General features: G+C 32.4%; 1 protein-coding gene across 2 annotated transcripts in view; it reads left to right on the top strand.

Moving 5' to 3' along the window:
• dpp (decapentaplegic morphogen) overlaps window positions 1–22203 on the top strand; it is a 490893-nt gene that overhangs the window by 298385 nt on the left and 170305 nt on the right. Inside the window, exon 5 of one of the 2 annotated variants that reach the window (XM_073970965.1) lies at window positions 8082–8134. The exons of the other annotated variant lie outside the window; for it this stretch is intronic. The gene's annotated coding sequence lies outside the window, so the exon portion shown is untranslated. The remainder of the gene's footprint in view (window positions 1–8081; window positions 8135–22203) is intronic. 2 annotated transcript variants of the gene reach the window in all.

The raw sequence follows: 22203 nt of genomic DNA, 5'->3' as shown, positions 1-22203 counted from the left end.
GACACCACTTGTGGAGAAGTTTTTCAAGGCTGAAATACTCAAGAAATGTCGCCAACATTACTGAGGGGTATTTTGCCACCGTTGAAAAATGTTTGATGTTGCCTGGCCGGGGAATCGAACCCCCGACCTTCTGCGTGCAAGGCGGGCGTGCATACCATTGCACCACGGTGGCACCCATCAATAGAAAGGTCAAAAGTTTGTTTTCCAAGTATAACTTACTTACCTGGAATATGTCTTCTAAGAATAAAGATGTAAGCTGTATATTAAAAATGTTCAAAATTTTCAAACAAAAGTTGTGGTCCATTTAACCCTCTAAATATTATCTGATCATTATCTCAAATTGCAAGCTTCTTTTTCGTTATATACCCTTACCTTGTTTAAAATTTCGCGTTGATCGGACTATTATTGCGACCTACAGAGCCGCTACAAAATTTGATAAAAATTATGTTTTTGGTCTATTTCGCCCGCTAAATATTTCTCGATCATCACCAATAAGAATAGGGATCTATTCTTGCCAGAACCCGACCTCCATACAAAATTTCGTGACGATCGGTCCATAATTGCGGCCTGGAGCGTGTTTACAATTTATAATGGACAGACGGACGGACGGACACACATCTTAAAATCGCTTTATCTCGTCGAGGTATGAAGATTGGTATACCACATTGTGGGTCTCCGACGAATATTTCGCGGTGTTACATGAATTTTTACAAAAATAAACTTATAATACCCTTTCTACATTGTGGTGTCCGGATTATTATCCACTCCACACCAAAGTTTAAAATGTAAGCGCTGAATTTTAGTTTAAGGGGTGATCCCTACTTATAAATTTCAGAAAAAAGTAGAAAGTATAAATAGCATAGAATATATGGTCAAATTTTTAAGTCGATCGGAATAGTATTTCCGAAAATATATGACAATTGGTTTATTAGTTTTCGAGCTAGAATTTGCAATGCAAAATGCTTTAATAAAAACAGGGTTTCGTAGACGACCTCAAAACTTCGTAATATTTTTCTCTTTCATATGAAGAAAATATTCTCGGAAAAAAATCATGAAAAATGGCTTTTATTAAGCTATACAACTGGGGGTCTCCTTTTAAGGCTAAGTACACTAAAATGTTGGCTTATATCCAGTTTGAAACTTGGTCATGAATTTCTTATAATTTTTATTGCATGTAGTCCTTATGATTTGTATTGCCCCCATCATTTTCACATATTTTGAAAGCTTAAAGATTTTGTCACGCATAAGAAATCCGTCCAGAATATACTCGTACAAAAAAGAAAATCCGACAAAAACATTTTACCTTTGCTATATTTCAATGTAAGATTCGTCAGAAACAATAGTGATATGTTCGAATGTATTCCAAGGAATGCCCTTTCTAAGGAAAACTAACACATTAGCCTATATAGGCCAAAATATAGGAAAAAGTTAAAAATTTGTGAACATTTTATTCATTTTTAGTGGTATAGGAATTCACACTCAGAGTCGACCCGGAGTCGGAGTCGTGAAAAAAACTCGTCTGGAGTCGGCGAAATGGCTGAAATTTGGTATTTAGTCTTCGTTGGGGGTATACAACTTTCCTCCGGAAATTTGTAAGTATAGGTCCACGCCTTCCTATAGCCCCCATAGAACGGTACCTCCCGATTTTCGGTATTTTGAAGGTTGTAGCCTTAATATTCCACCGAAATAGCTGAAATTTTTGTCGGTATAGGTCCACGCATTTCCATAGCCCCCATAGTTTGGTACCTCACGATTTTCGGTATTTTGAAGGTTGTGGCCACAATAATCCACCGAAATGGCTGAAATTTAGTATTTAGTCTTTGTTGGAGGTAAAAAAATTTCTGACTGAAATTCGTTGTATTGGTCCACGTTTCGATATAGCCCACTTAGAACGATACCTAGTACATTTGTTATTTAGTTTTCCAGAAGGGAATTATCAGTATAGGTCCACGGGTTCCTATATCACCCATAAAAGCGTACCTCTTGATTTTCGGTATTTTGAAGTTTTTACCGAAAAATCGGAAATTTGACATTACGTCTTCTTTGAGCCTAACAACTTTCCGCTGGAAATTTGTAGGTATAGATCGACGTTTTGATATAGCCCCATGGAACGGTACTTCGGTATTTTGGAGGTTATCTACATTGTTTTACCGAACTTGCTGACATTTGGTATTAAGCCTCCTTCATAAACGAAAGGAAACTAATTGTTCCATTTTACTTCAATACAACTTGTGGTGGAGGGTATAACAAGTTCGGCCTGGCCGAACTTAACGACGTTCTTACTTGTTTTTCTTTAAAAATCGTAAAAAATCCAATTTGTTGCCCTTTAAAAGTCCTTAAAAATCCAATTTGTTATCCTTAAAGAATCGTCGTTTCACGTCCACGTTTTTCCTTTAAAAACCTTTAAAAATCCAACTTTAAACATCTTAAAAAATCCACTTTTTTGTCCTCTAAAAATAAACTGTGTATTCCCGCAAAAAATCTTTACAAAATTTACGTTTTCTTATTATAGTTGATTCCAGGAAAATATCTGTAAAAAAATCCACTTTTTTTTGTCCTCTTTGATTCCAGGAAAATATCTGTAAAAAATCCACGTTTTCTTGTCCACTTTTCCACTTTTTTGCCTCGATTGGGTCCATCAAAAAATCTTTAAAAAATCCACTTTTTTGCCTCGATTGGGTCCTTCAAAAAATCTTTAAAAAATCCACGTTTTCTTGCCTTGATATAGCAAAAAATCGTTCAAAAATCCACTTTTTTGCCTCGATGGGGTCCACAAAAAAAATCTTTTGAAAAATCCACGTTTTCTTGTATTGATTGGGTCCAGCAAAAAATCTTTAAAAAATCCACGTCCTTTAAAATTCATTAAAAATCCATGTTTAAAAAATCCACGTTTTTTGTCCTTCAAAATTCATTAAAAATTGTCATTAAATCTTGTCCTCTTTGATTCCAGGAAAATATCTGTAAAAAAATCCACGTTTTCTTGTCTTGATTGGGTCCAGCAAAAAATCTTTAAAAAATCCACGTTTTCTTGTCTTGATTGGGTCCAGCAAAAAATCTTTAAAAAATCCCCGTTTTCTTGCCTTGATTGGATATAGCAAAAAATCTTTCAAAAATCCACTTTTTTGCCTTGATGGGGTCCACAAAAAATCTTTTGAAAAATCCACGTTTTCTTGTATTGATTGGGTCCAGCAACAAATTCATTAAAAAAAGCCACGTTTTCTTGTTTTGATTGGGTCGAGCAAAAAAGCTTTAAAAATTACTTGTTTTCTTGTCTTGATTGGGTCCAGCAAAAAATCTTTAAAAAATCCACGTTTTTTGTCCTTTAAAATTCATTAAAAATCCATGTTTAAAAAATCCATGTTTTTTGTCCTTCAAAATTCATTAAAAATCCATGCTTGGAAAATCCACGTTTTTTGTCCTTCAAAATGCATTAAAAATCCACGTTTTTGTCCTTCAAAATTCATTAAAAATCCATGTTTAAAAAATCCACTTTTTTGTTCTCTAAACATATATAAAAATCCACGATTTTTTTTCTTTTACAAATTAAAAAATCTACGTTTATGTCCTTGAAAAATATTTAAAAATCTACCTTTTTGTCCTTTAAAAATCCAAGTTTTTGCCCTTTAAACATCTCTAAAAAATACAAGTTTTTGTCCTTTAAAAATCTTTAGAAAAACTGCGTTTTTTCCTTTAAAAGTATTTAAAAAACTCAAATTTTTTGTCCTTTAAACATTTTAAAAAAGCCACATTTTGCTGTATTGTTTTGGTCTCGCAAAAAATCTTTATAAAATTCATATTTTTTCTCCTGTTTGGGTCCCGCAAAATCTTTAAAAAATCAATGCTTTAGTCCTTTAAAAATTCACGTTGTATTGTCCTGTTTGGTTCGAGCAAAAAATCGTTAAAAAATTCACGTTTTCTTATAATGTTTGGGTCCAGCAAAAATCTTACAAAATCTACTCTTTCTCATCATGTGTGAGTCCAGCATCATTTTTGTAACAAATCCACATTTTCTTGCCTGCTTGGTTCCAGGAAACATTTTTAAAAAATCCACGATTCTCGTCCTTTTTGGGTCCAGCAATTTATTTAAAAAAAAAATTTCTCTCAGTGTAGCCTATTTTTAGCTCACACTATATCATATATTTTAATTACTTTTTGATATTTGCTTTAAGTTTGCATATTTATTTTGGTGTGATTTGTTTTTTTTTTTCTAAAACTTCAAAGTCATTTCAATTAACACTTTGTTTGGCACTTCTTGGCTTTCTTCATGGCGCTTTGTTCTCACCCTGCCTGCCAACATTAGCAACGTCAAATCACCATCATCATTCGTACCAACATTGAAATCAAATCTTTTTGAACTAAATTCTTTCTTCTTCAATTGTTGTTAAGCGGATTTTGGTTGCACTTCACACCTAATTAGTAATAAAATAAAATCAAATTGGAACAGAATTTAACAATAGCAACGAGAACATAATCGTCTGATTGGTGGCCATATTCAATGATTATTGAGTCCAACAAGAAAGAATTTCTTTGATGATGAATACAAAATAAAAAAACAACTCTTCCGAAATGATGGCTCGACGTGATGTTACATCGATTAGTGTAACAGTTATGGGAGCCATTAAGTTTTATTAGAGGGCTCCCCGACAACAATTGCTTGATGTCGCTGTAGCTCTAGCGCCACTAAGTGCCACGGCAAGTGGGAGAAGACAGAAATTTCAGAAATTCTTTCATTTCACTCATTCGAGATGTCGGTTCTTTTCAAGTTGATTTTCTTTTGTTGATTTCTTTTTTTTTTGTATTTTTTATTTCTGTTGTTATTTCGGAGGTTTGTATCATCAACAATTATGCTGCAATTTATTTTGACGTAAACGATTATTGTAATTGCATTTAAATCTTCACTGACTGACAGCGACTGATTTTGCTTCTGCTGCTGCTATTACGGTGGCCATTGTGTTGAGAAGTATATTTACTTAACGATGCGATATTTTTTTTTTGGTTTTGGGAATGCTGTGGCATGAAAAGTATTTTTGGTGGAGAAACTGAAATGTTTTGAAATCAATAAAGCATTGGCTGTCAATAAACATAACATAAAGAATTGTTGTTGTTATTGAATTTAAATTCGCTTTATTGGGCCATAAGGCCCATCAAGTGAAAATTGTTTTCAAAATATTATTCGCTTGGGCATCTGGCATTTGGAAGCATATAATAAGGGAACATTGTATGAGGTCTAACATCAAGACCAAAAATCATATAGGTGTTTCTAAGACAGTTGCCATAGGTATCGGAAAGAATGGTATTCGCCTAAGCAAAAGATCAGAAGCTTTGAGAATCGATTCATAGTTAGGCTGTTCTGTGCCGGGAGACTCCATATTTTGTTGTTTGATATTTGTGATATTTGTTGTCTCCGACAATTTTGTGTTGAGAACTGTCTCCATTCAACAAAGTAGCACTAATCTCTTCAGTAGCAAATGTAAATATATATTATCAAATAAATATGCCTTTTTGTCTAGATTGTCACAATGACAAAGACGCCATTTGGTCTACATGCGAAATGGTCATAATTACAATTTAATTTAAACCTGGTCATATGACTGCAGAATGTGACAATGTATAATGTCCACACATACATATCCAAACATAGGTTTTGTATAAATTTACAATTCTGCAGAATTTTTCAATGCAATCAAATCTCAACTTAACAACAACACATGTGTCAGGTGCACGAGCACTGAGCGATACAAAGGAGAAAAGCATAGGACGCACTGTGGGCGAAATTCAAATCTAGCGGAGCAAAAGTCCGAAAACTGACCTTATGTTATATGGAAATAATTAGTGGCGTCCTGTTCTAAACATCTTGCGGCACCCGAAAATAATAAACAAATTTGTATTTTATTGTAGTTGGCTGTTATAGCGGTACATACATTGGGAGTTTTTATTCGTGATTGCTAAATCGACTTTTTTGGTATTTGTTTTGATCGTCAAAAATTGTGGGAAAAATTAAAGTAAAGAGTGCATAATTGAATTTTTTCCAACAGTTTGGATGTGCTGCTTTAAAAAGAAAGTGATTGCTTAATTATTTACTGTTGTAAATATTCAAAAAAATAATCTTTAATTATTAAGACCAAACTTTTCGACTTTAAGTATCTTATATAAAGTACAACTAACCGGGGATAACCGGGGATCACTTCCGAATATTGTTTTTCTTAAAATACATACTCCGAGGTAATTACTCCAAAAATTCCGACTGCTACTATTTGCAACTCTTCATTTTATCGCCATTTTATTTTGAAGTAAAAAAGTCGTTTAGTTTGGATATCATTACATAGAACCTATACCAAAACGTGAAGCTATGCCTAAACTTTTTTTGGGAGAAGTTGTTTTGGCCACTGGTTGCCCTAAATGCCAAAATACAGCTAAGTCGGTCAGAAAAATTTGTTAAAAACTTTAAAATAAGTAAAATCGGACAATACCTATATATGGAGGCTAAACCAAAACGTGGATCTATATCCCCAATTTTTGTGGAGAAGTTTTTTGACCTCAGGGAATCCGAAATGTCAAAATACAGTTGATTCGGCCAGAAAATTTAGTAAAGTTATTCAAAACGCCGAAAATCGGGCGGTACCGCTATATGGGATCTACACCAAAATGTGGGCCAATATAGACCATATTCCATAACATGGGGCCTACGGTCATAAAAAACATATGATCAAAATTTCAATAGTCTATCTTAACTAGTTTAAAAGTTATTAATTTTTCCCCGCTAGATTTGGATTTCACCCACAGTGGGACGTTTTGTTTAATGAAAGTTGATATTAAAGTATGTTACATAAATATGTACAAGTGTAGTATATTCATGTTCAGTATTTGGTTGTTGATTTTACGTAAATCAAATACATGCCTGTCACTTAAAACCTTATAACTGAATTTGAACACAAGTCAAAGACACAGCTAATGTGGAGAGTAATGCAAACAATTTTGGTGTGTAATATGTAGGGGTTTTATTTCTAGCAAGGTAATATTTGCAGGAAAAAATTCGAGTACCATATTAAATTATGGAAATGCTAAAGACCTTTCCTATGGATATGCAAAACTTCTTACCATATTTTTAAAAGTTTCCAACTGGACATTGAAACCATTAAATACTACACATAAATTGCAATTCGTTGCATCGAATTCAAGTAAGAATAAAAACTATATTTTGCTTACTTTAAATGAATATTAGATTCGAACATGTTTTTGGGAATTCTAATTGGGTTAATATTAAGAGATGATTTTTCTGATAAGATTCCTTTGATCTTTGATCTTCGAAATTGTTTGTTTGGGACTAATAAACTTCGAATTTTAGAAGTGCATCCGCATTGTCAACGGTGTCAAATGTTGTCCATTGGACACGTTTGCTAAAATAAACCCTAAAATAAACTTAAAAATGTGAATTTTGACCACGATTTACTTAAAAATCCCCTAGCGATTTTTTTTCTTGTTTTTGAATTTTTCGCAAAAACTTCTCAGGTGTAAGAGATGTTTATTTAAAGTTAGTTAAGGCGCATCGTACATGACATTGTTTTAAAAGGAGACGATACATTCAGTGAATTATCCCAATCTCAAAAATGGTAAAACCTACGAAAATATCATAAAGGTCAATCTTGTAAAGAGCTATATTATCTAATCCCGATAAGACTAGTGGTTTCCAAGCAAAATCGTGGAAACCTACAAAATCTGAACTTTGATCGCGATTTGATCCCGCGATTTTTTTTTTTATTTTTCTTATCTATGAACATTGTAGTTTCAGATTCCGAAAAAACTTCCCAGGTATAAGCTCCTTTCATTTAAAGTTGGTACAAGAGCACCGTGACATATAAACGTTTCACATTTTTCAATTTTGTCCACTGTGCGTCACATACGTACATACACAATTTTAAATAAAATATGTAGTAGCCTAATATCTCAAATCATTTTGAAAGTACCTTAAAGGACAGATACATTGGCTAAAAATTTCGTATGAAAAATATTAATATTTTTATAAAACAAAATTTAAACAATAAAATCTTCTAATAATAAACTCTTTCTTTTTTTCTTTTTAGGTATACATATTACACAACACGGTATTTGTGGTTTTAATCAAAATATAGCGAATGTAAGTCTGGATTGTACCATAATAAAAGTACATTAGGACAATGCTACACATAGGGAAAAAGGCCTCTATAATATATGTCCCAAGCATATTTTGCAGCAAAAATATATGTATATGTTTGACACAGTCCCGAATATAATATATGTTTCGTTCCTACAGACAAATATATGTTTGGGTGAAAACAAATATTCGTCTGGATGTAATATTAATACAAACAATAAAAATACAAATGCATAGAAATCGTACAAGAAATACATAACAGACTTGAATGAAATAACATAGAAAATAAATAAAAACTATTAATTTTAAAATATGTATGGAAGCAAGAAAGGTTGTGCAGTTTCTTAAACAAAATACCTCAGTAATAAAGTCGTTAAGTTCGGCCGAACTTTTATACCCTCCACCATAAAATATTCTTAATTAAAATGGAATAATTAGTTTCCTTTCCTGTCAGCAATTTTAGGAGCAACAATTTTTCGGCCACGGATACTCGAAATGTATAAAATTATATAATACAATCTAACCTAATCTAATCTAAGAAAAGGTGCCACCTACACGCAGAGAAAAAAATATGTTTGATCCAACAATATTCTAAGAGCAAAATATGTATTGTTAACATATTGTTGGATTCCTCATGTAGTATTGTAAATCCAAAAATAGTTTGTGTCAACTGAACAATATTTCTCTCTTTTCTTCGAAAATTTGTTTCTCTTCTCTCGCTATTCGATGCCGTGTTGAAAAAACAATTTTGGTGAGTTGTGGTGTGTTTGTATGACATGCTGCCTTTACCTTTGTTTTTGTGTGTATGTACTTGTGAGACTCTTGTTTTTATTTGTTTCATTCTTCTTTCCTTTTCATGTTTGTTATGGTGTTTAATTATTCCTTATGTTGTGGTGGGTTCTTGTGGCTTTTTGTTTGTCTTTGTTGTCAGCCAATGCAGCAAACCATGCATTGTGTTCATCAATGATTGCAATATTATACGCGACATTTATATCCAAGTTATGCGAAAAGTGTATATGAGAAGTATATGCACTCAAATCAAAAATTTCTGGGCTGGTTTTCTGTATTGACAATACTTTTTGTAAACAAAATTAGATTATGATAGTTCCTACAATCGGTATTGTTAACGATTTTAACAATATTGCGGAAATTCGAAAGTTGTTTTTGTTTTCTATGTTTGGAACAAAAGATGGTATTTTTGGATTTGGATTACAATGTTTGAACAAAACAAATACATTTTTGGAACCAAAACATATATTTTTGTTCCAACAAAAGCGAAAAATATTTTTTCTCTGCGTGTATGGGGTTATATCAAATAGTGTAGCTAAAATCCTCAAGATACCGAAAATCGGTAGGTACCGTTATATGGGATCTATATCAACATATGGACCTATATTGACGATATTTGAGGGAGAAGTTTCGTGACCACAGACAACCTCAAATGACAAATAAAAGCTAGTTCAGTTAAAAATAGTACTTAAATCCTCAAAATACGGAAAATCCGGAGGTACCGTTATATTAGAGCTATACCAAAGCATGGACCTATTTTTAGTGGACAACTTTCATGACTATGAAAATCTTAAATGTCAAATTACAGCTAGTTCGGTTCAAAATGTTAGCAAAAATCTTCAAAATACCAAAAATCGGGAGGTACCGTTATATGGGAACTATATCAAGACATAGACCTATGTCGATGATATTTGATGCAGAAATTTCGTGACCACAGAGAACCTCAAATGTGAAATTCCAGCTATTTTGTTTAAAAATTGTTGCTAAAGTCCTCAAAATACCGAAAATCGGGAGGTAGCGTGATATGGGCTATACCAAAACATGGAAGTATGTTGACTATTTTTGGTTGAGAACTATCGTGACCACTGAGAACATATAATGACAAATTACAGCTAGTTCGGTTTAAAATTGTAACCAAAATCCTCAAAATACCGAAAATCGGGAAGCACCGTTATATGTGGGCTACTTAAAAATGGACCCATGTCCATAAGTTTTGTTGTATAAGTTTCTTGATACTTAGGAACCGTAAATGTCACATAATAGCTAATTCGGTCTGAAAATGTAGCTAGAAACGTCAAAATACCAGAAATAGGATGCTACCGTTATATGGGGGCTATACCAATAGCCCATCATCGAGCTTGACTGTCTGCAAAAATGCATAGATCGAGTCAGAAATTTACCCTGAAACAAAAAACAAAAAAAAAACAAAAATTTAACAACCCATTCAAGCCAAACAGTACTACTCCCTTCGACGAGTTTCATAGTATCACTCCAATTATTATATCCTACACAATACACGGCGCTCTTGAAACAATTTTAAATGGAAGGTGCTTACACCTCGGAAGTTTTTGCGGATTCTGAAACTACAATGTTCATAGATGAGAACAATCAAAAAACAAAAAAGCGCTTTTTAAATAAATCGCGATTTAAGTTGACATTTTTAGGGGTTGTTTAGGTTTTCGTGATTTTGCTTAGAAACCGCAAGTCCTATCAAAATTGGATGTTGTAGCTATGAAAATTCTCTACAAGATTGACCTTTATGGTATTTTCGTAGTTTTTAGCATTTTTGAGATATAGAAGTTCAACTTGGGACAATGCACTGACTGTATCGCCCCCTTATAAAACAATGTCATGTAGGGTGCGCCTTAACTAAGTTTTGATGAAAACCGCTTACACAGGGAAAGTTTTTGTGAATTCTGAATCAGCAGATGAGAAAAATCCAAAAACAAGAAAAAATCGCTGTAGGGATTTTTCAATAAATCGCGGTCAAAATTCACATTTTTAGGTGTTTTTTAGGTTTTTACCCTTTTGCTTGAAAACCGCAAGTCCAATCGAAATGTAGCTAAAGAAAATGTTGTAGCCGTCAAAATTCTCTAGAGGATTGACGTGTATCATTTGTTCCCAGCTTTTACCAGTTTTGAGATAAGGAAGCTCAGTTTACATTTTTAGTTTTTTTTGTTAGGGTTTCGCGAACTTGCTTGAATACGGTAAGTCGTATCGACATGTGACCTGAGAAAATCTTAAAGCTGTGAAAATTCTCTACAAGACTGGCTTAAGTAACTTATCCTTAGTTGTAGCATTTTTTAGATATATAAGTTTAAGTTGGGAATTTGCAGTCATAACATTGTTTTATAAGGGGGCGATACAGAATTGAATTGAATTGAATTTGAATTGTCCCAATTTGAACTTCTATATCTCAAAAACGGTAAAACCGACGAGAAAATCATAAATGTCAATCTTGTAGAGAATTTTCATATCTGCAACATTTGTTTTAGTCCCATTTTGATAGGAAATGTCGTTTCTAAGCAAAATCGCGAAAACCTAAACAACCCCCAAAAATGTCAACATAAATCGCGATTTATTTAAAAAGCGCTCCGGCAATTATGGACCAATCTTCACGTAATTTTGTATGGAGATCGGATTCAGACCAGAATAGACCCCTATAGTTTTTGGCGATGATCGTAAAATACATATTTAGGGCGTCATATGGACCAAACACAAAATTTTTATCCAATTTTGTAGCGGCTCTGTAGTTCGCAATGATAGTCTGATCGGCCCGAAATTTTATGTTAGCTTTGGGAATACGACAGAGAAATGGCTTGTAATTTAACGTCATGAACAGATAATATGTAGCGGGTTAAATGGACCATAAATTTTTTGTGCGAAAATTGGTAAAGTTTTTAGTGCAATCACTATATATTTATTCCCGGAAACTATGTTAAACCCATATAAGTTATATTTAAAAGAGGAACGCTTGACCTTTCCATTGATGCTAATTATGTTGATGTACGCGGTCAGATAACAGAGTTACAGCCTAGTATATACAGGGATCCTTCCGTTTTAATTGTGGGTAATGTAATCTTAATCACGTTTGAGGTCGCAGTTATAGTACAATATGGACAAATGTTTTCACGGGGTAATAGCTTTAGTCAAGGATATTGTCACAAATTGTTAATAATGATCAGATAGTATTTAGCGTGTAAAATTAACCATAACTTATGTGGGAAAAACAATAAAATTTAAATTTTAATCAGTAATTTTATTCGGACAACTTACGAAAACTAAACTTGAAAACCAACTCTTGACCTCCCACTTGATGCAAATTATATCAATGTAGCAGTTGGATAAATTATTGTCTAACATCACGGTGCTCCTCAACCAACTTTATATGGAAGTTGCTTGCACCTGGAAGTTTTTGCAGATTCTGAATCTACAATCTTCATATATGAGAAAAATCCAAAAACAAGTAAGAATTGCTGGAGAGGTTTGTAAAGACATCGCGGTAACCGTTTCCATTTTGAAAGTTTTTTTGATTTTCAGGAGTTTTCATGGAAACCGCAGGCCCTATCAAAATGGGACTAGAAAATGTTGTAGAGAATTTTCACTGCTACAACATTTTCTTTAGTCCCATTTCGATAGGACTTGGGGCTTCCAACAAAATCCTGAAAACCTAAAAACCCTAAAAATGTTACCTTTGACCTCGATGTTTTTAAACTTCCCAGGTATTGTGTGGCATGGCATTGTTTTTGTAAGGAAGCGATACAGTCAGTTAACTGTCCCAATTTCAACTTCTATATCTCAAAAACGGTAAAACCTAGGAAAAAGTCATAAAGGTCAATCTTATAGAATATTTGCACAGCTTCAATTCCATTCCAATATGACTTGCAGTTTCCAAGCAAAATCGTAAAAACCAAAAACCCTACAAATGTGAACTTTGATCGCGATTAATTTAAAAACCGCTCCGGCGATTTTTTTTTTGTTTTTTGATCTATGAACTCATCTATGAACATTGTAGTTTCAGAATACTCAAAACTTCCTAGGTGTAAGCACCTTCCATTTAAATTTGGTTCAGGCGCACCGTGACATATAAGTGTGTTTCCTTTATAGTTTTTGTTTGTTTACAACATTCCATGCGCAAAAATTTCGCAATCATGATAGAAAAGTATTAAAATCATGACAGAGTTTCCAGTTTTTTTTTTAATTGATGCAAATTACGATGCTGTGCGGGGTTTTGAAGTTTTTATGCTACCTTTGATTAGAAATAATGTAAAACCTCGAAATATTGATCTCTTTCATTGACCGAATCGGATAAGGTCACCAAAAGCTATTTCTAAATGCGTTTGATATTTTTTCTTTCTTAATAAACATTTTTAATTCGTTGAAGAAGTATGTAGATATGTAGCCAAATTGGTCCATCTGTCCATTACGAATCAATAAAAATAAAATATAACATGTCGCATACATTTATATATACATGTATTCCCACAACATCTCTGCAGGAACAAGGGAGACTTCGCAATCATATAAATAAACTCCGCGGAAAACTAGTGCCCAAGGGAAGTGGTGTAGGGTATCACATGGTCGGTCGACTATAGCGTACTTTTACTTTTTTTGCTGGGTTTTTTAAGTTATGTCGTATTTTTGTGGGCATTGTGTTTATAAAATGTGGCATATCTAGCGTAAAATTCATATTTTACTTGTGTTTACACACCTGAGCTTAAATAAATAAACTGTCGCTATCAAAACGCTTCGTAAGAAGTATTATTTTTTGGGCTTGAATGGCGACAAAGGGTGATGACATTTTTGTTTTTATAAAAGTAAATATGGTCAAAACATTGTAAAAAATATTTCTGAAATATTGTTTGCACTTTTTTCAAAGAAAAGTGCAAACAATATTATTCTATGCCTTGATTTTCACCTCTATCAGGTCAACGCCGTTGAAGACTATATAATATAGAGCAAGTCTGCCTAATACAGGATTTTCCATATATCATTAGATTGTTTGTACGTACTATGGACACAAAAAATAATTTCAAAAAACTAGAAATTTTTAGCCAAATTGCCTGCAAAGGGACATTAATTACGACCGTGCCAAAATTACGTCAGGGACATCATTCTTTCTGTCGGAATAAATTAAAAAACTACTCAAAACGATAGGAAACCCACTATTCCACCATTCTGATTACCAAAATTACATAAAAAGCGAAAATTTTGGAAATTATGAATCGATTATTGTGGTGCATCATTTTCAATGCTCACTTTAAAAATGCCCATTTATTGTTTTCCCGTAAAATTATAGTATAACGGTACTGGAAACGGAATATTTTTGTATGCCATCTTAAAGACAACTTTTCAGCCTACAAAATTGTTCTTTGAATTTTTAAAAAATCTCAACTCGTTTCCAAGTTATCAACGTTTACATTTCTTGTTTCAGGTTGCATAATTTTTAGTGACAATCACTGTATGTGTAAAGCCTAAATTAGTTTCAGAGCCAGAGTCGATTTAACCATGTCCGTTTGTCTGTCTGGCTTGACTGGTGTGTGCGATAACTCTCCAACGTATGAACCGATTCGGCCTAAGTTTACACATCCTAATATTTCTTCCATACTTAGTTTAAGTTCGAAGATGGACCATATCGGTCTACGTTTTGGAATACCTCTTATATAACGGGGTACTGAACGGATCAAAATTTCGGCCTTCGTAATATTTTGTCCAAACTTATGGGTCCACTCCTTTGGGTACTTCCCACACAAAAGTTGAAAACTTTTGGCTAACATGTTGCGCACAATTTGTTCCATACTTTGCACATCGTAATATTTCTAGCTGGTATGTATATTTGAGGTTCAAATATCGACTATATCGACTATATAACACAATATTTCAGAAAAGTGCAGTTTAGGAGTTGTTATAGGATCGCTTTATTATTTTTTTGCAACAATTTGTATTGGGTGGCCACCTTATGACGGTTTAAACGTTGCGTTGATCCAAGCTTTGCATATCGTAATATTTTTGCTAATCTTAGATAAAGTTTGAAGATGGACATCGGTCCATACCATCCGGTACCGCTCCCAAATTTCGCCGAATGCAGTTAATGCTATTGCATACACTCAAAACATAGGCTATCACTTTGATATTTTATCGTGTACCACGTCGAAATAGTGGTTTTAGACGAAATCCGTTACACAAAATTTGGACTCGATTTACTCCTCTTGGAATATTTAAGACCTTCAAACGTGTATTTCTTGTTTTTTGTACAATTCAGGGCTTCAATATTCGATATTTTTCCTGAAATCCAAAAATTAGACTTCTAGCAGAGTAGATGCTCTCAGTATTGAATTTCACAAAAACATCAATTAACAACAAATCCCTCCAACAATTTATCATTATAGTGATCTCTGCGACCATTGGTAAACAGCACGTGTTTACATCGTAGAACAAAGAGAGTATCTATTTTAATGGCAACAATAGTAACTCTCTATTTGAAAGATGCTACAATTTGATGCTACAATCTGATTTAAAAAAGGCAAAACAAACAAACGATTAAAGGATATGCACATTGTGTTGAATCCATCAATTGTCTGCTTCACAATGGAAAGACCTGAAGCCAGCCGTCTAAGAAAGTGATATGATCAATATTTGAATTGAAACAAAAAAAAAACACATTTTCCAAAATTCCTTTACAGTTGTGTGGGTAAACCTTTCATTTGCAAAATGACAATAGCTGGTCATTAGAAGAGATATTTTGATTTCAATCGTATTAACTGGAATAATTTGCTGACTTAAATTGTTTAGTTAATATGCCTGCTTTGGTGATACCAATCCCATATAAATTATATCCCCTGGGCTAGTCAAGAAGTGGTCTATGGCGAACATACAAAAAACGTATCAAACTACAGAGTGTATAAAATGCCTCATAAAATAATAGTGATACAGCTAAAATTGTCTGTTGAACTCGAACCTAAGGATGTATCATTCAGAAAGGGAAGGACAAAACTTGGATTTTTAAATAATAAATTAATAATAAAATAATAAAATAAAAAAAATAATAAAATAATTTTTTGAAAGTCCAAACGACCTTTAAACTTGGATTTTTAAAAATAATTTTTGAAGGTCCAAAAGACCATTAAACGTGGATTTTTAAAAATAATTTTTTGAAGGTCCAAAGACCATTAAACGTGGATTTCTAAAAATAATTTTTTGAAGGTCCTAAAGACCTTTAAACGTGGATTTTTAAAGTAATTTTTTGAAGGACCAAGAGACCATTAAGCGTGGATTTTTAAAAATAATTTTTTGAAGGTCCAAAAGACAATTAAACGTGGATTTTTAAAAATAATTTTTAGAAGGTCCAAAAGACCATTAAACGTGTATTTTTAAAAATTATTTTTTGAAGGTCTAAAAGACCATGAAACGTGGATTTTTAAAAATAATTTTTTGAATGCCCAAAAGACCTTTTAACGTGGATTTTTAAAAATAATTTTTTTTAGGTCCCAAAGACCTTTAAACGTGGATTTTTAAAAATAATTTTTTGAAGGTCCAAAAGACCTTTAAGCGTGGATTTTTAAAAATAATTTTTGAAGGTCCAAAAGGCCTTTAAACTTGAATTTTTAAAAATAATTTTTGAAGGTCCAAAAGGCCTTTAAACTTGAATTTTTAAAAATAATTTTTTGAAGGTCCGAAAGACCTTTAAACTTGGATTTTTACAAATAATTTTTTTTAAGGTACAAAAGGACTTTAAACTTGGATTTTTGAAAATAATTTTTTGAAGGTCCAAAAGATCAATAATTTTTTTGAAGGTCCAAAAGACCTTTAAACGTGGATTTTTAAAAATAATTTTTTAAGTCCAAAAGACCATTAAACGTGGATTTTTAATAATAATTTTTTGAAGGTCCAAAAGACCATTAAACGTGGAGTTTTAAAAATAATTTTTTGAAGGTCCAAAAGACCATTAAACGTGGATTTTTAAAAATAATTTGGATTTTTAAAAATAATTTTTTGAAGGTCCAAAAGACCATTAAACGTGGATTTTTAAAAATAATTTTTTGAAGGTCCAAAAGACCATTAAACGTGGATTTTTAAAAATAATTTTTTGAAGGTCCAAAATACCATTAAACGTGGATTTTTATTTATTTATTTATTTATTAACAATTATATTTATAAGTAATAATTACAAATATAATAAGGATAATAGCTCTGGCTACTGAGGCCTTAAGCTAGTAGGTTTATATACATATATATAAATTCATATTTTATTATAAAGTTACATTATATGAAAGCTTGTTGTTGCGGAATAATTAAATAGATTTTATAAGGAATTATAAAGGTTACTTATCTTTAAAAATTTTATTATTTTAACAATATCATCAAGATTTTTCAGCATATTAATTAAGTTATTATTGGGGAAAAGTGAGTTTGTGTATTGTTTGACGTGTTGGCAATTTAGCATTAAGTGATTCATATCAAATTCGTTAGACTTGCAAAACTTACATTCTTTTTTTAAGTCTTTGTTCAACACATAATCGTGGGTTGCATTAGTATGTCCCAACCTTAGACGAATAATTTTAATTTGATCATATCTTGACAATAATTTATTATTGTGAAGATATGTTTTAATATTGGTCTTATTATGGTTTACTGATTTATACCAGTCGGAAGTATTTCTCCAAATGGCATTTCTTTTACTGTAGAATTCTTTATTGACAAAATTCTTTATATCATTTATGTTTAGATTATCTGTAGTAATAAGTGGAAACTTGCAAGCTTCTTTTGCTACTGAATCTGCAAATTCATTCCCTTTGATATTGGAGTGTCCTGGGACCCACACAAGTACGTGTTTTTCATTGTTAATGGCATTTCTGATCATGGATCCATAAATATTATTATTATTAGGATTAGCTATACAATCTAGAGCTGATAATGAGTCAGATATAATTGCAAACTTGCCATTTAAAGGTTTAGTGTAATTTATAGCCTCATAAATAGCTATAATTTCTGCAGAGAAAACGGACGAATATTCAGGCAGAATAGATGACTTTATAATTGTGTCGCTGTTTACAATGCTGTAGCTACTACCATTGTGGGATTTAGATCCATCGGTGTAGATGAACTTGTATTGTCGATATTTTTCCTGGATGTTAAAAAATTCATTGATATAAACTTCAAGATTTGTTGTTTCTTTGCAGTATTTTCGAAGCGAAGTATCTATAGGATAGGAATGGTTATTCCAGTAGGGCTTGGTGCATAAAGAGTTTTTTCGGTTGTATGGGATGTTGTATTCATCACAAAAGTCTTGTATCCGCCTTAGAGCAGAATCAATTTTGGAAAACCTTTTAGTTTTGACTACTTTTTTAAGCAGTTCAATAACTGGAGAATTGTCGTTTAGTAATATGGACTTAAATAGTTTAGTTGTGGAAAGGTCCCTGTAGTTTTCAATTGTAGTGAGATTTGCTTCGAATAACATATTAGTAATTCTTGTTGTGCGATGTGCTCCTAGAGCAGTTCGCACGGCAGAATTAAATATGGTTTTAAGTTTGTTTAGAATCGATTTATTGGTGTATCCATACAGGAAAATTCCGTAGTTAATTTTTGATACAATTATGGAATTAATAACAGAGATTAATGTAGATGTGTTACATTGAAATTTTTTGTTTGATAGACATTTAATAATGTTGAGTTTGCTCTGAAGAGATAGACATAAAGCGTCTATATGTGAATTCCACTGATATTTCTGGTTAATAGTAATGCCCAGTATTTTTAGTGTTTCTACTGAGGGGATTGTATGGTTATCGCAAACTAGTTCTGGACGACAGCTACGTTTTCTGCATACATGTAGGTGTTTACATTTTCCTAATGATAGTTTAGCACCTGAAAAATTACACCATTTTTCGATATCTGGGAAAACTGTACCAATATTAACATTGGAAAATTTCTGGTTTGATAAATTTTTAACAATAATGAAATCATCGGCGTACGAGAAAAATTTGACGTCTTTGTGAGCTTCCAATATTTTAGCAAGTTTGTTGTATGAAATCAAAAACAAAACTACAGATAGTGGGGATCCTTGGGGAATTCCATTATAAAGAGTCTTTGTTTCTGAAAGATGAGAGTTAACTTTAACTTTTATCTTTCTATTGTGCATATAGTTTCTAATGTAGTTATAGATTTTAGGTCCAATTCCCCATTCTTCAAGCTGACTTAGAATGGCATGTACGCCAATCTTGTCAAACGCTTTGGAAAAATCTAGGGATATTATTGAAAGATGTTTGTTACCTTTCAAAGAGCTGTTAATGAGGTAGTCTAAATCAAACCCGTTCGTTGGTATTGATATGGTTACGAAGTTTTTCGGCAAATCACACACACGCGACCCGAACGCAAAGTAAAAGAGCAAATGTTTTGATTTTTTTACTTCAGTTTTGTACTGAATGTCATGCAAGCAGGTTGATGCCGCTTTATTTGTTTTTTTTTTTTTTTTTTTTTTTTTTTTTTTGGTACACTGAAAAGATTTTGAAGTTGTACAGCAAATATGTGGAGGGAAGAATTTGAAAATGATTTTTTGTTTTGTATTAATATTTTTAATGACGCAGAATGCCTCGTCTGCAATGCAACAATAAAAAATGTATATCCATCTTACCTTAGGCGTCATTATAATACGCATACAAAATATCATTTAATGACGGGAAATGTGCGAAAAAAATAATATGAGTGGATAATTTTCACTGTGAGGTAGAAATCGATGTTGTTTAACAATTTTTATTTTTTTATCTAAATTTACCCGAATTTCGTTAATTTTATTTTATTATATTTAAGTTAAGACCCTAATGTACAAATATAAAAAGAACGAAATCGCTAACATTAATCAACTCTTAGCAATCGCAGTTTTAATAAAAGAAACTGAAGTGGATACTTTTGACTGTGATTCACTGTATATTATTTTTAATTTTAGTCATACAAAGCGAACGCGCCAACAATATATTTTTTCTATTTGAAAATTTTGCCTTTTTAGGCGAAGATCATTTTTAGTATTAATTTTTTTTTAATTTATTAATCGAGCTTTTTTATGATCTATAATGCAAATGAAAAAGGAAAGCCAACGATTCGAACCCACACACCCACCACTATGTTTGGCTCTGAACGCTAACACGCCGTGACAACTTTTTTCCTGTGTTTTTCATTTCATACTCAATATGAAAATCATCACCCTGTTCTGTTCTGTCAGTGTAATTTTACCCACACATAAACAATTTAAGCGCTCGCTCTTCTTGGTCGGCTATGGTCTAAATAGATCAGCGGGTCGGCAATTGACTTGCCTTTTTTAAACCCGAACTGAAATCGGCTAAGAAGTTTATTAACCGTAACAAACCACCATAACCTTTTAGCAATGATTTTGTCGAGTACTTTGGAGCAACATGTATTAAGGGAAATGGGTCTGTATGATGAGACTGAAGTTTTGTCAGAATTTGGTTTTGAGACTGGTATTATCATACTGCTTTTATAGATTTGTGGAATAAACGTATCTAGAATCCTGTTGTAAAGTAAAACTAAACGCTCTTTGGACTTACTACCGAGATTTTTAATCATTTGATAGTTTATTCTATCAATTCCTGGTGTTGTACCTTTGAGTTGATTAAGAGCAATATTAAACTCAAAAACGGTTATCTCGTTATCAAGAAAACTTGCATTTTTGTTTGGAACTAAATGTCTGAGAGATTGAGAGTATGAATTTTTATGTGATTGAAATTCATTTGGGAAGTTAGAGTCTTCAGACGATTTAGACCAAAAATTACTAAAATGATTTGCTATCTGAGCAGAATTTAGAATTTGATCGCCATTAGTATCTGAAATGCAATGTATCGAAGATTTAACTTTCATCCCACAGAACCTGCGGATGTTATTCCAAATTTTTTCTGTTGGACTAAAGTTATTAATGTGAGAAGTAAAGTCTTCAACAGATTTTTGTTTTGAAAGTTTTAATTCTCTCTTGTACAACGCATTTGCTTTGCGGTAATTGATAAGGTTTTCATTTGTGATGTTTCTCCTAAATATGTTGAAAAGACTGTTTCTTTTACGCTTCAGTTCTTCAAGTTTAGTGTTCCACCAGGGAACTGCGGGCTTATTGGATGGAATTTTTATCTGGGGTATAGACTCATTAGCAGACTGTAGAATAATTTTTTGAATGTTTGCAGTTTCTTTATTTATGTTGTCACTGTGTGGTTTTGAATCACATAGCTTATCAGATAACAGCATATAGCGGTTCCAATCTGCTTTCTTTGTATTAAAAAGAGGCTTGAGATGATTTGAATTTATATTACTGTTTTCAGAAAAAAGGGTTGTTATTATAGGGAAATGATCGCTTCCATAAAGGTCGCTTTCAATTTTCCAATTTGCATGTATTGATAGATTTGATGAGATTAAAGTAACGTCTATATGTGTAAAAGTTTTGTGAGTAGAAAAATGAGTAGGCGAGCCATTGTTTAGAATCATTAAATTTGATTGTGTTATGAACTTTGCTAATGTATTTCCTCTAGAATTGCTTGTTCTAGAGCCCCAAAGGGGGTGCCAACTATTAACGTCTCTAGTTATAAGAATAGAATTAGGGGATGAGAAAAGATTTTCAAGGTCGTTTAGAGTGAAAGATCTTGATGGATTGAAATAACATGAAAATAACAAAAAGGTATGTTTTGAGAAAATTTTAACTACTACTGTATCCATATTATCAATAATTTTAACAAATTCATGCTGTATGGAATTATGTATTAATAAGGCAGAGTTTTTTGAATTGTATAAACAATAGTTAATGGGAATTGGAATGTTGTTAGTCGTATTGAAATGGGTTTCTTGTAAACTTAATATCTTAGGTTTATGCATTTTTATCAAATTTTGTAATTCATTGTAATTATTACAGTAGCCTTTAATGTTCCATTGAATGATTTTTAAAGTCATAACAATATCTTAAAAGGAAAAGAGAAAATGTATATAAATAAGAGAAAAAATAAATGCTCAAAAGAGTGTTGATTTTATATTTAAACGTCGCTATCTATTCCTTCGCTTTCTGTATTGTTTATGCACAATTTTTTGCTACATTTGGTTGGAGTAATTTTAGTTTTTAACTCATTCCTCGTTCGCTTTGAAATATTTTTGGGGAGAACAGTCACCGTTGTTTTCTTCAAATTAGCTTTTGATGTTGTTGGAAGTTCACTTGCTTTGTTTACTTCTTTTTTGTCTGTTGTTTTGTTGTTGTTTTTATTCTGTTGTAGATCGTCGTATTTGACAACGTTTCGTGTAACTTT

Source organism: Musca autumnalis, unplaced genomic scaffold (assembly GCF_047663935.1).
Source record: "Musca autumnalis isolate F117 unplaced genomic scaffold, ASM4766393v1 scaffold_2, whole genome shotgun sequence".
Lineage (NCBI taxonomy): Eukaryota > Metazoa > Arthropoda > Insecta > Diptera > Muscidae > Musca > Musca autumnalis.
Note: the sequence above shows the minus strand (reverse complement) of the source record. Positions and strands in the feature narration are given on the sequence as shown.